At 37.7% G+C, this 12,305-nt stretch overlaps 1 pseudogene; it reads left to right on the forward strand.

The window, feature by feature from the left end:
• Positions 1 to 10,782: 10,782 nt before the first annotated feature.
• LOC119505109 lies at positions 10,783 to 11,243 on the forward strand (annotated as a pseudogene).
• Positions 11,244 to 12,305: the final 1,062 nt, after the last annotated feature.

Raw genomic sequence — 12,305 nt, forward strand, 5'->3', positions numbered from 1 at the left:
CTACCAAAATCTATTCCAGTTTGTTAATCCTGCTGTTATTCAAAATAGCAGAGGTGGATTATCTTTTATAAAGGAGGATTATGTGGCTACAAACTTCCAGATCTAAAGCCAAAAATGTATGCATGCAATGCCAACAAATAGGGTGTACCTACACTGAAGAAATGTTGTTAGAGTCAGAAAAATTCTGTTATCTCCAAAGGCATGAAGATGGCATCTGCTCACTCTCAGGTTGCATTTCCAAATGGCATTATCCAAAATGTCTCTTGGCTTTGCTTCTCATAGCAGTCTTTGGGCTACTATTGCTGAAGCATCAGCAAAATTTGTTTAAAAGTCTGTCTCTAAAATATCTCAGATGCAGCACTGAGCTCATTCTCTCTGAGCTCTTATAGATCTTCAGGAAGCTGATCAAGACTGATGCTATATGAGTGAGGCCACACCTCCATTGAAATATTCTAATCAGTGGTAGCATCAGAAGTTCAGTGGGTCACATTTCCATGGAAACAATCAAATCCAAATTTTCCTACTTACTCAATATTAAGAGATCAGTCCCTACAAGATTGAATTAAACATGGCTTTTCTTGGGGACATAATATATCCATACTGCTACATATCACACACTGGAACCCAGGAAAACATGGTCCTTCAGTACACAAAATAATTTCATCCCATCTCATCAGGAACATAAATCACTTCATTAATGAGCAAGTACAGGATCCCATCAAAATCAGTCACAGGTGATGTCTTGTCCTAAAGCAAAATTCCCCTATAGTGGAACTGTAAAACATAGAACTAATCATCTGCTGCCAGTGTGCAAAGGAGGAACAGTCATAGGATAAAAGTTTCCATTGGCATAGGGAGAAACTGAAAGGAAAACCGGGTTTACAGGACCAAAAATTTCTAAAACACACAGGAAAAACTTCATTAGATTTCAGAGTCATTGATATAATGATGTATTCTTGGGGCTTGAGAGAACAAGAGTCCAAACCTTTCCAAAGACTTACACATTATATATTACGGATTAGCTTTTATAAAGGGGGTTTACATGGCTGCAAATTTGCAGGTCTAAAGTGAAAAATGTATCCATGCAATGGAACTTAAAAGTGTATACCTTCACTGAAGAAAGCTTTTAGCATCCAAACATTTCTGCTCATTCCAAAGGCAGAAATATGACATCTGATCACTCTCAGGTTGCATTTCAAATGGCATTATTGAAAATGTCTCTTGGCTTAGCTTCTCATGGCAAACTCTGGGCTGCTATACCTGAATTGTCAGCAAATGTCTGCTTTCAGCAACTGTCTCTAAAGTATCTATCTCAGCTGCAGCAGAGATTTCCTTTTGTCTGAGCTCTTATGCAGCACTAGAAAACTAACCAAGACCAGTGGTATATGGGTGGGGCCACACTTCAATGGAAATAATCTATCAGATTTTGCACCTAGAGTTGGGTGGGTCATAATTCCATGGGAAGAGCCAAATTCAAAATTTCCCACTTAATATTAATAGATGAACCCTGCAAGATTGCATTAACATTGATGCTCAGGGGGACACAATATATACAAACAGCCACATTCCACAGCCTGGACCCAAGAAAGACATGATCCTTCCATACACAAAATACATTCATCCAATCACATCAGAAATATAAATACTTTCATTAGCAAAAAGCAATTACAAGATCCCATCAAAATCACTCACATGTATTATCTTGTCATAAACCAAAATTCCCCTTTAGCTGCGGACCTCTGAAACATAGAAAAAAGTTATCTCTGCTATGTACAAAGGAGGAACAGTCATAGGATATAGGTTCCCATTGGAATAGGCAGAAACTGAAAGGAAACAAGGTTCACAGCACCAAAACAGTTTCTAAAACCCACAGGAAAACTTCATAACATTTCAAAGTCTGAGAGCCATGCTACCTCTCTGTGAGACCTTATGTGGCAGCACATTTCCAAAGAACCAAGGCAAAAGCCATTTTATTTTATGGTAAGCTGCAAGGGAAAAACAGGCTACATCTAATCAGAGTTATCACCTACAGTTGGGTGGGTCACATTTCCATGGAAACACTCAAAGAATTACAATCTATTCAACACTAAAGAATTATTATCTAGTCAACACTAATACACCTGCCCAAATGAGATTGCATCAAAGATAAGGGAATTTTGGGGGACATAATACATTCAAACCAGCACATTCCACCCCCTGAACCATAAAATGACATGTTCTTTCCATATACAAAATACAATCATCCCATTACAATATCACAGAACAAAGCATTTCAGCAACAATAATTAAGTACAAGATCCCATTAAATCAGTTACAAGCATGTTTTGTCCTAAGGCATAATTCCCCTCCACCTGTTGATCTGTGACTCTTAGAACGAGTTATCTGCTTCCAATATACAAAGGAGGGACACTTGTAGGATAAACATTCCAATTGTCATAAGGAGAAACTGAAAGAAAAACAGGGTTTAAGGGACCAAAACAGTTCCTAAGACCCACAAGGCAAACTCTATCAGATTTCAAAGTCTGAGAGTTATTGCTGACAGGGCGATGCAGGAATGAGACATGGACACAAAGCTAAGAATTAAGGGAGCAGGGGGCCCACTTGCATCTCATGCTAAGTGAACGACAATGCAGCCTTGCTCCAGCTATTTATTTCAGAAGATCAGATGTATATGCTAAAGGTGCTCAGGTGGGGGAGAGCCCACCAGATACCTATATTTACATCAGGTGTATCCAATCTAGGTTTAAGATAATGGTAGTCACAAGACACATATCTTTACAGGGCGGGCCTGCATGGCATTCTATGCAGGCCTGCGGCTCAGTGTTCTAAGCCACCACCCTAGATATGCCTCAGGCAAAATGGAAGACTCAGTTTCCCACAGAGAGTCATTTAGAGAATGATGGTTTATCCTTGGGTCTTGAGAGGGTGGGAGTCTAACCCTCCCTAAGGGCACTTTGTGGCTGCCTTTTTCTCTCCAAATGCTGGGGTGAATGCTCCAACATATCCACACATTGGGGAGACCACCTTCTCTGCTTCACCATCCTCAAGCTTTGGGGCAGTGCCCTGATACTCTTCCATCTCTGGGACACATGTTAAACCCCTTCAGAACAGTTTGGTGGTAGCCAGGCTCTGCCCAGTTCCACCCTCTTTGGGGCTTGGGGTGGCAGAATACTTCCTGAGCATTGAGGTGGAAGGCCCACTCTCAACCTTTGGGGCAAACTCACCCTTTCCATGCATGTGGGCCACTCTGCTCTCCCAGCCTGAGACCTCTTGACTCCAGACGTCAACCTCCATGGCTCTGGCTTTGAAGAAAAATTTCCTTCAATTTATTCCTTATCTGTCTCCTCCAGTCCAGACTAGCAACACCTCTGTCTACAAATTCTCACAAAAATTCTGTTTGCTTCACATGAAGCAGACAGGGATGAAATCTGTCAGAAAATAGGAATTTCCATGAATCCTTTCTGGATAACTCCATCTCCAATTTTGCTTGTACTGAAATGGCAGTGAGGTTCAATATTTGGTTAAATCCTCATGTGGGGCTTCAATGGCTCCACCCACTGGAAGCCCAGAGTTTTTCAATCCATTGGTTTCTGATATCTTTGAACCCAAGAATTCAATTCTTAGCTTATCTCTGCCTGCTCACATTTTACTATAAGCTGCAAGGAGAAGCCAGGGTACATCCTCCACACATAGTCTGGAGATCTCCTCAGCTAAGAATTCCAGGTTGTTGGTTTCAAATTCTGCCTTCCTTCTAACACCAGGACACAATTTTGCCAAATTCTCTGCAACTTTAAAACAAGGATTGACTTTCTTCCAGTTCACAACACATTCATCATTTCTGCTCAAGGCCTCATCAGAATTATATTTAGAGTCCATATTTCTACCAAAAATCTCTTCAAAGCAGTCTAGGCCTTTTCTATCAAGCACCTCACAATTTGTCCAATCTTCCTCTTGTCCATTTAAAAAGCCGTTCCAACATGTTTAGTATTTGCAAACTCAGCAGCACCAGTGCCCCACTTCTCTTGTACCAAAATGCGTTCTAGTTTGCTAATGCTGCCAGAATGCAAAATACCAGAAATGGATTGGCTTTTATAAAAGGGGGTTTATTTGGTTACACAGTTACAGTCTTGAGGCCATAAAGTGGCCAAGGTTATGCATCAACAATTGGGTACCTTCACCAGAGGATGGCCAGTGGTGTCCAGAAAAATCTCTGTTAACTGGGAAAGAATGTGGCTGGCAACTACTCCAGAATTCTGGTTTCAAAATGGCTTTCTCCCAGGATGTTCCTTTCTAGGCTTCAGCTTCTCTCCAAAATGTCACTCTCAATTGCTCTTGGAGTGTTTGTCCTCTCTTAGCTTCTCTGGAGCAAAAGTCTGCTTTCAAAGGCTGTCTCCAAAATGTCTCTGTAAACTGCAGTTCCTCTCTCAGCTCCTGTGCATTCTTCAAAGTGTCCCTCTTGGCTGTAGAAAGCTGGATCTTCTGTCTCAGCTTATATAGGGCTCCAGTGAACTAATCAAGGCCCACACTGAATGGGTGGGGCCACACCTCCATGGAAAATATCTAATCAGATTTATCACCTACAGTTGGGTGAGTCATATCACCATGGAAACACTCAAAGAATTATAATCTAATCAACAAAGATAATGGCATTTTTGGAGACATAATACATTCAAACCAGCACACACCCTAAACCAAAATTCCATCCTAATCATGACTAAATACATCTGCACCACAAGATTGCATTAAAGAACATGGCTTTTATGGGGGACATAACATATACAAATTTGCAGAGTCTCTACTGAGTATGCAGCCATTACACTTTGAAGTTCAGAGCTGCTTTCTTTAGCATATACACTGTTTTGAAGGTAAATTATCTTTTTTATTTTTTGATAACATCAGTAGTAATAGCATCTGAAGTACCCTCCTTGATTAAGTGTGGTGCCATCAGATAAGTCTAATGAAGTTATGCACATATTATAAACTATTTACCCTCTATTAGATTAATTGTGTTGTTGCAATAAAGGAGACAGATGATGTCCTTTGTGCCATTCTTTTAATGTCCCAGGGGGAACTTTTATGTGTTTTCTCAGCAGCCTCTGCATTTTGTGGATTTTTTTTGTTTCTGAGCAGTAACACACAATCTACAGAAACAACATCCATCTTGGTATTTATTGTTTGTTTTTGACACTTGGAGGACTTGCAATCTACCAACTTTCAAGCTGTGGATATAAGTGTGACCCTATATGGAGAGAAATATTTGTGCTGAAAGCATTTTCAAGGCAAATGTATATTACACCATTCTAGAATGTACATAGTTTACTAACAAGAAAAAAATTCAGTGTAGGTCTCTTCCTGTCACATTTAGCTGAAGCAATAAGGATTGTAAAGCCTTCAAACTTCAAAGTATTAGGGATTCCTGGAGTGAATGAGAGCATCACTATTGATTTTTCTATAAAAACAATGTTTTAACAAATTAAAAATTTACACATTTGAAAAAATATATCTATTTAGAAATAAAGAAAATGCCATTTCTTAAGAAAATGTCAAACAATATGGTTTTATTCTAACCACTGGCATTTCATACTGAAAGGAATAATTTGTCATTTTATTCTTCTAAGTGCACTCACCAGAAATTAAAAAAAGTATAATTATTTTACTAACAAGGATTTAAGTTGACTAAATATTAAATTTCCTATTTTCTTAAATGTTCCTATATTTTCTTAGCCTAGTTACACTGCAAAATGCTTGATGCAAGTGACGGTCCCCTTTTATCATAAATGAGTATATGATAATGTGTAAATGAATATATGTATATATGTTTGATGTCAACTCTAGGGAAAGCAGAAATGTAAATAGAGAAATAAGAATAGACAGTGGTAAAATTTAATGATTTGGAGGTGTTGCTTTGAGGAAAAATTGTCTTAAAATTGACAGGATTTATATAATGGGAATGTGTGAGAATGGTTCACCTCTACTTAAGTAGAGAACTTGACAGAACCAAAACTGTAGGGTACTGTGAGGTCAACTAGATTTGGAAGCAAGTTCCACTTTGTTCTTCTCCCAAATCCTGAAATGTTTAGCTTCTCCTACTCTGGTGAAATTCCATCTCTATTGTGCCTTCCTTTTATACAGAGAAAAACAGTGAATAGATCTAATCAGTGCTACATTAGACAGGACATTCCCTGATTACACAAATACTATATCCATTCAAGGCTTCATTCTGTGAGGCAAACCCTGTTTATTTTGATTGAACTTTTCAGATAGTTAAAAATGCAAACCTTATAAAATGTTTGAAAATACTTTTCTTTTCTTTTATTCCTTGAATATATATTTTTGACTGAATTCTTTGTACCAGGAAATTTCTGGATCTTGAAGATACAGCCAAAAATCAGACACACTGGATCTGTATGTAAAAAACATGGAATTCCATAGAAGAAGTGTGTAATTAAAAATAAAGTCAGCCAGGTGACACACATACCTGCAGGGTTTCACTGCACATGAGTGGGAGCCAGGTGAGCCAGGAAGAGGAGATGCCACTGAAGCTGTGGTCCATTCAATGAGGAAATTGATGAGGAGGGGACAGGGTAAGAGACACCAACTTGAACAAGATGTAATTATTGCAGAAGGATAAAGATACAAAGATCCCCAAGATGAAATAAAGGTGGAATAAATGGTAGACAGCAGATCTGAGTTGACCAGGACTTGATCCTGCCAGTATTCATGTGTTATGTGTTGATTACTGCATGGAAGTTCAGAGACACAACATGGCATGAGTTATCCAAACCAGAATACCTGGATAGTGTGACAGAATTAGGATGTGACAGGACAGAAAACCCAAAGTGCCTGATCCCAAGATGGAACAACAATATGAAGAAACAGAATGATTTAGGATTTTTACCAGTTTGCTTTTAACTTAAAAAGAATCCAGGTCAAAAAGAATTAGATCTAGAAAGGGCCATTGCCTACTGGAATTTAGTGTTTAATGGAAATTTTTAATTTTCAGACATACGGAATAAATTTTGGTTGGAACATCATAAACAATCAATATGGAAATCTATTTCAATCTTCTTTTAGACTCCAGGAAAATAATTGTAGATGACAATTATGAAGAAGGATCATGGCCTGTTCTAATTCATGACTTTGTGGAATTTGCATGCCCTCAAATTGCTGGACAAAAGAACAGTTTAGCACTAAAGGAAAGTTCTTGAGTATGCATAGTCAGTAAAATAAATAAAACAGAATATTACACAATTTCTCTTGGCTGGACTAAACTGAAGATCAGTCCTCACAATTGAAGCTGAGGTTGAGACAAAACTTGAAGGATACATCTTGGACCATGTCCTTTTGTCATTCTTGTAATACTGGTTTGGGCTTGGCTTCTAGTCTGGGCTGCTCTAACCATTTATAATTCCAATATTGTGGCATTCATCTTATGTATGTGGACCATGGTGATTATTTAGAGGTTTCATTCTTGCATGAAGTACAATGCTGTCTTCATCAAAAAACAATTTGGTATAAGAATTAAACATATAAACATCACAATTTATAAAAAGTACTTCTTAAACATATGCTTTCACTCTTTGCCAAGACTATGGTGATAGCAGTTCCTATGAGAGAAATATATGGACCAGATATGAAATGATATTTGGAGAATATTTTTTCCTGGTAAATCACATATGTTGTTGATGTGATTACAGAACCTGATGAAATAACTGATGTGAAAAATTGGAGGATAAATTGGTGTCTACCTAAATAGTTTATTATGCCTCAGACCCTCAATTTCAAAAGGTTCTACAGAACTATTCTGCACTAATCCTACTCATGTTTCTGTGTGTGTGTGTGTGTGTGTATATGTGTGTGTATATATATATATATATATGGAGAGAGAGAGAGAGAGAGAGATTTTATTAGAAAATGCCTGCATAATGGTAGACTCTATTCCATTATACATTAAGCTTCACACAATTTGATTTCATTATGATTTTGAAATGCTTCTATGCCTGTCAAATAAGTTAAGCTATTTAATTTGTTTTGTATATTTTAGATTGCTACAAAAAACAATATGCTAAATGTAGACACTGAGGGTTTATTTTTATATTGTTTGGAATTTTTTAGTCTTCACCCTATAAGACAAATGAAATTCCCTTAATTTATAAGAAGAAATTTAACTTTGGGTAGGTTTTTGTGCTGGTTTGAATCTATTTTCTGCCCCAGAGAAGCCATGTACTTTAATGCAATCTATCAGGGCTGACTTAGTATTCTTTTGATTAGGGTGGAAACTTTTAATTGAATGTTTCCATGGAGATGTGACCCACCAAACTGTGGAAATGGGAACCCACCCAGTCAGGGTGGGTCTTAATTGGAGGCTTTAAAGGAAACTTGAGAAACACATGTTGGAAAGAAGCTTAAATATGTAATATTGAGTTTGCCCCTGGGGAAGCAAGGACGACTCACAAGAGCTGACACAAAGAAAGATGCATAGAGAGAAAATGCCCAGAGACATTTGGAGACAGCCCTTGAAACCAGACATTTGACATCACTAAGCTAAGAGATGATGCCCGGAATTTACTCCAAAGAATCTAAGTGGGAATTCCCAGATGCTTAAAGAGAAGGCCAGAGGAATCAGAAGCTGAAAGCATTGCAATCTGGGAGAAAGGACAAGCTGATGCCAGTCACATGCCTTCCCAGCTGACAGAAGTGTTCTTGACACCATCAGCCTTTCATCAGTGAAGGTGTCTCCTTGATGTCTCAGTCTGGAGATGTTTATGGCCTTAGAACTGTAAAATTGTAAACAAATCCCCTCTATAAAAGTCAATCCATTTCTGATGTTTTGCATAACAGCAGCTTTAGCAAACCAGAACAGATGTTATTAGCCATGAAGTTCAATCTTTATAATATAGGTACAGCTCTCTTTCAGAGAAATAGTGCATTTTTTTATGATTTAGTATTTTATTGAAATTCCATTAACTGCTAATCACTGTGGTTGTCAAATGTTTACTTCAGCAGTATAGATTTTTTTAACAAACATACCCTTTGTGCAAAATATCAATCTGGGTTTTACATTCCTAAATTTTTTAGTCTCTAATGTTTTCATTTCATGCCATTTAACTAAGTTTTCAAATAAAAGCAGAATTTCATCTTGCATTATCTTTTCCATTACATGACCCATAGATTGCTTTCATGCTGAAAATGCTCATTTCTCTGTTCACTTATGTAACATGTGTAGAAGGGGTTATTGCTTTATTAAACATTTCTGTACATTAAGTTAAAAAATTTAGAACTTCAGATGTTGACTTACTATGATCTGTAATAGCAATAGACGTTGCTTAGTATATCCAACTACAATCTAACATGAGGTGTAGAAATTAGCAAAGGAATATATTGTAGCAGTATATGTTTTCCAGATGGAGAAATTATTTTAAGAAACAATGAAATATTGAAATTTCTTTTCACCTCCATGATTTTGAAAATGACTTGGAAGCTATCCCTATAGATATTGTTTTAGTATTCCAATCATACCTTTAATTCAATAATAAAATCCTACAAAAGAAATAATTTATATATACTGTTATGTTTCCAGTCTTAAAGATTTTGAGTTATTGTTTTCTAATTGATTAATTCAAGTGTGCTTGATTTGAAATGAGATTCCATTAGGCTTTTTCCCAATTTAAATTGTCTATCATAAAATTGAGATATTGATTTGTGGTCCAGTGCCTTGGGGATTTAAAGACACTTCCCTTTAAATGCAAGAAAAATTAGTGTGTGTCATCGGTTTGATATCAAACATTTATAATTACTGTGTCATTATAAACAAAAATACATAAAGCTTTGAATATAATTATGTAGTATAAAAGTTAAGGTTGTTCGCTCTATGATGGCATCTAAAACTCTTACTAGGACTGAAAGCAGAAGACCGATTTAATGTGAACTGATTACTCTGAGGGTAAATGCCTGGTTGCGGGGAACATTTTGTACTACAAAATGCTTACACATATGGTCCTGTGTGTGTGAGCCTATGTGTGGGTTTGTGAAAGAAAGAGACACACACACACTTGAATTGCTTTAATTAATAACTGCTTCAGACTTCATTCAAGTAAATTATCCATTCTGATTTCTTTTTTTAAACTAAAGCAAGGTAAATTTTCTTTTTTGTGAAATGTCAAAACACACATTTTAAAATGTAATGCCTTTTTAATAGTAAAATGTATTAAATTAGAAGTGCCCACACATAAAAATTATTGAGGTCAAGATTATCTTCAGGGAATATCATATGCATATTCTGTATGTTTAATTGTGTTTCTTTCAACCCCTGTCATATTACCAACAGAGGTAACAAAAAGTTCAGTGAAATTGCCAAAAATATATAGAAAATTAAATAATATAAAGGGTCACTTCATGATGGCTGCAGAAGCCAGGGTGATCTCATGCTCCCTATGACATGGTCTGGGCATTTGTGCTAGTCACATTCTCCACACTCACACCCTCACCATAGATGGCTTCATGGCTGCATCTTGATGGAACCCACCTACCCACCCTCTGGAGTGGTGCCCTGATCTGGCCCAGAGAGGTAGATGTATGGTTATCATTTATAAGGGACTCACTCTGTGGTAGACCCTGTGTTATTCACCTGGATTATCTTTGAATACTCATGACCTCCTTAGAAACCTAGCAGAAAGTTGCAGCACTTTATCCTCACAGACCACTGCCCACCTCTTTGAAGAGAATATTGTGCTGGCCTACCAGGTTCATTTCCCACGGCCCTTCATCCACATTCTCTAATGGATTACCAGCAGCCTATACATCATCAATGGGGAGGCCACAAACTGAAAGCTCTTGCTGTCAAGCCATCACATCATGTCATCAGCATCTCAGGACAGGTGGTGAACACCTTCTATGAGGACATACAATATGTGCAAATGACTGTGGTTGATGCACCCAATGCACACCCCTATGATTTATTTCACCCATTGCCAATAACATCCACACTTTGGGCCTGGATGAGGGCCATACCCTGCTTCACTGCACCACCAGTGGAGTTACTTGACAACCCTCAGCCTTGCCTTCCCCATGAAATACAACACCATGTCCCTGTTTCATGCCTACGTATGGATCAATCATGCCAGCCCATCATCTAGCCCAGAAAGATATTTTGTGAGTAGCTTATCCATGATGAGTTTCAGCTCTTTGGCAAGAACAAGATGTACATGGTCACCTCCCCAAGGGGTGTGATCCCTGACATCTAAAAGAATGAGGTCTTTTGATGGTTCTTCAGTGAGCCATCCTGGCCAGTCCCTGGAACAGGGAAAGAGGGGCAGATCTCACATTGATCTGCACTGAAATCTGAACTTGAACATTCTACTTTTGCTGATGCAGAAAACCAGATGATAACTTTTTGTAAGGACAAAAAAGAGATAAGGCTGTTATCCTTACCTTTAAAGATTAATCTCACTAAATGCAAGATTGTAGAGATGTTTCCTACCCTTTGAGGGGCAGTTCATGGCTACTGGGGCCTGGCCAGGAAGAATGGGGAGCCAGGTGATGCCCAGTTCTGATGGCCCTGCCAGTACCACTAAATGCACATGGCAGGCCTAGAATCCTTTGACCCTTTTCTAGGCTGACTCACCAGGGAACTAGGCCCCACTTCCTACTTTTGATCCTGAAGCCAGAGCCTTAGGCATCATCATACCTCCTGAGCTCTCTGTCAACAATAACCTCCTAGATATGTGACCCTCAGCACTGCTGTGGTGAACCTGGGGCCTCAGGATGCCCCTGCCTAGACCTTCAGCCACTGCAGCTCAAATGCAGTTTTCTAGATTGGAATGGTGCATAAGATGGTAGTCAAATAAAATATTCCTCTATATAAAATTTTTATTCAGATTTATTCACATACCATTTTTTTTTTTTTTTTTTTTTTTTTTTTTTTTTTTTTTTTTTTGCAAGGTGTTGAAAATGTGGTGGTATTAGGGAAAAATATAATTAATGCAAAGTAGAGTTTATAATTAACAGTAACATTGTAATATGCTTCCATTAATTATAATAAAGGCAATATACAAAAGCTAAATATCTATAAGAGGAGGATATAAGGGAGGGGTATGGGATTCTTGGCATTGGTGTTGTCTGTCCTTTTTATTGTATTTTATTTTATTTTTGTTTCATTTTGTTTTTCTTTTATGGTTTTAGCCATCATTTTTTATCTTTTCTTTTTCTTTTTTTCTCCTCTTCCTCTTGTGCTAGTTTGGTTATATTATGTTCCTCCAAAAGCCATGTTTTAATCCAATCTTGAGGGATATTTGGATTAGGTTGTT

This window comes from Choloepus didactylus, chromosome 10, assembly GCF_015220235.1.
Source record: "Choloepus didactylus isolate mChoDid1 chromosome 10, mChoDid1.pri, whole genome shotgun sequence".
NCBI classification, from domain to species: Eukaryota; Metazoa; Chordata; class Mammalia; order Pilosa; family Megalonychidae; genus Choloepus; species Choloepus didactylus.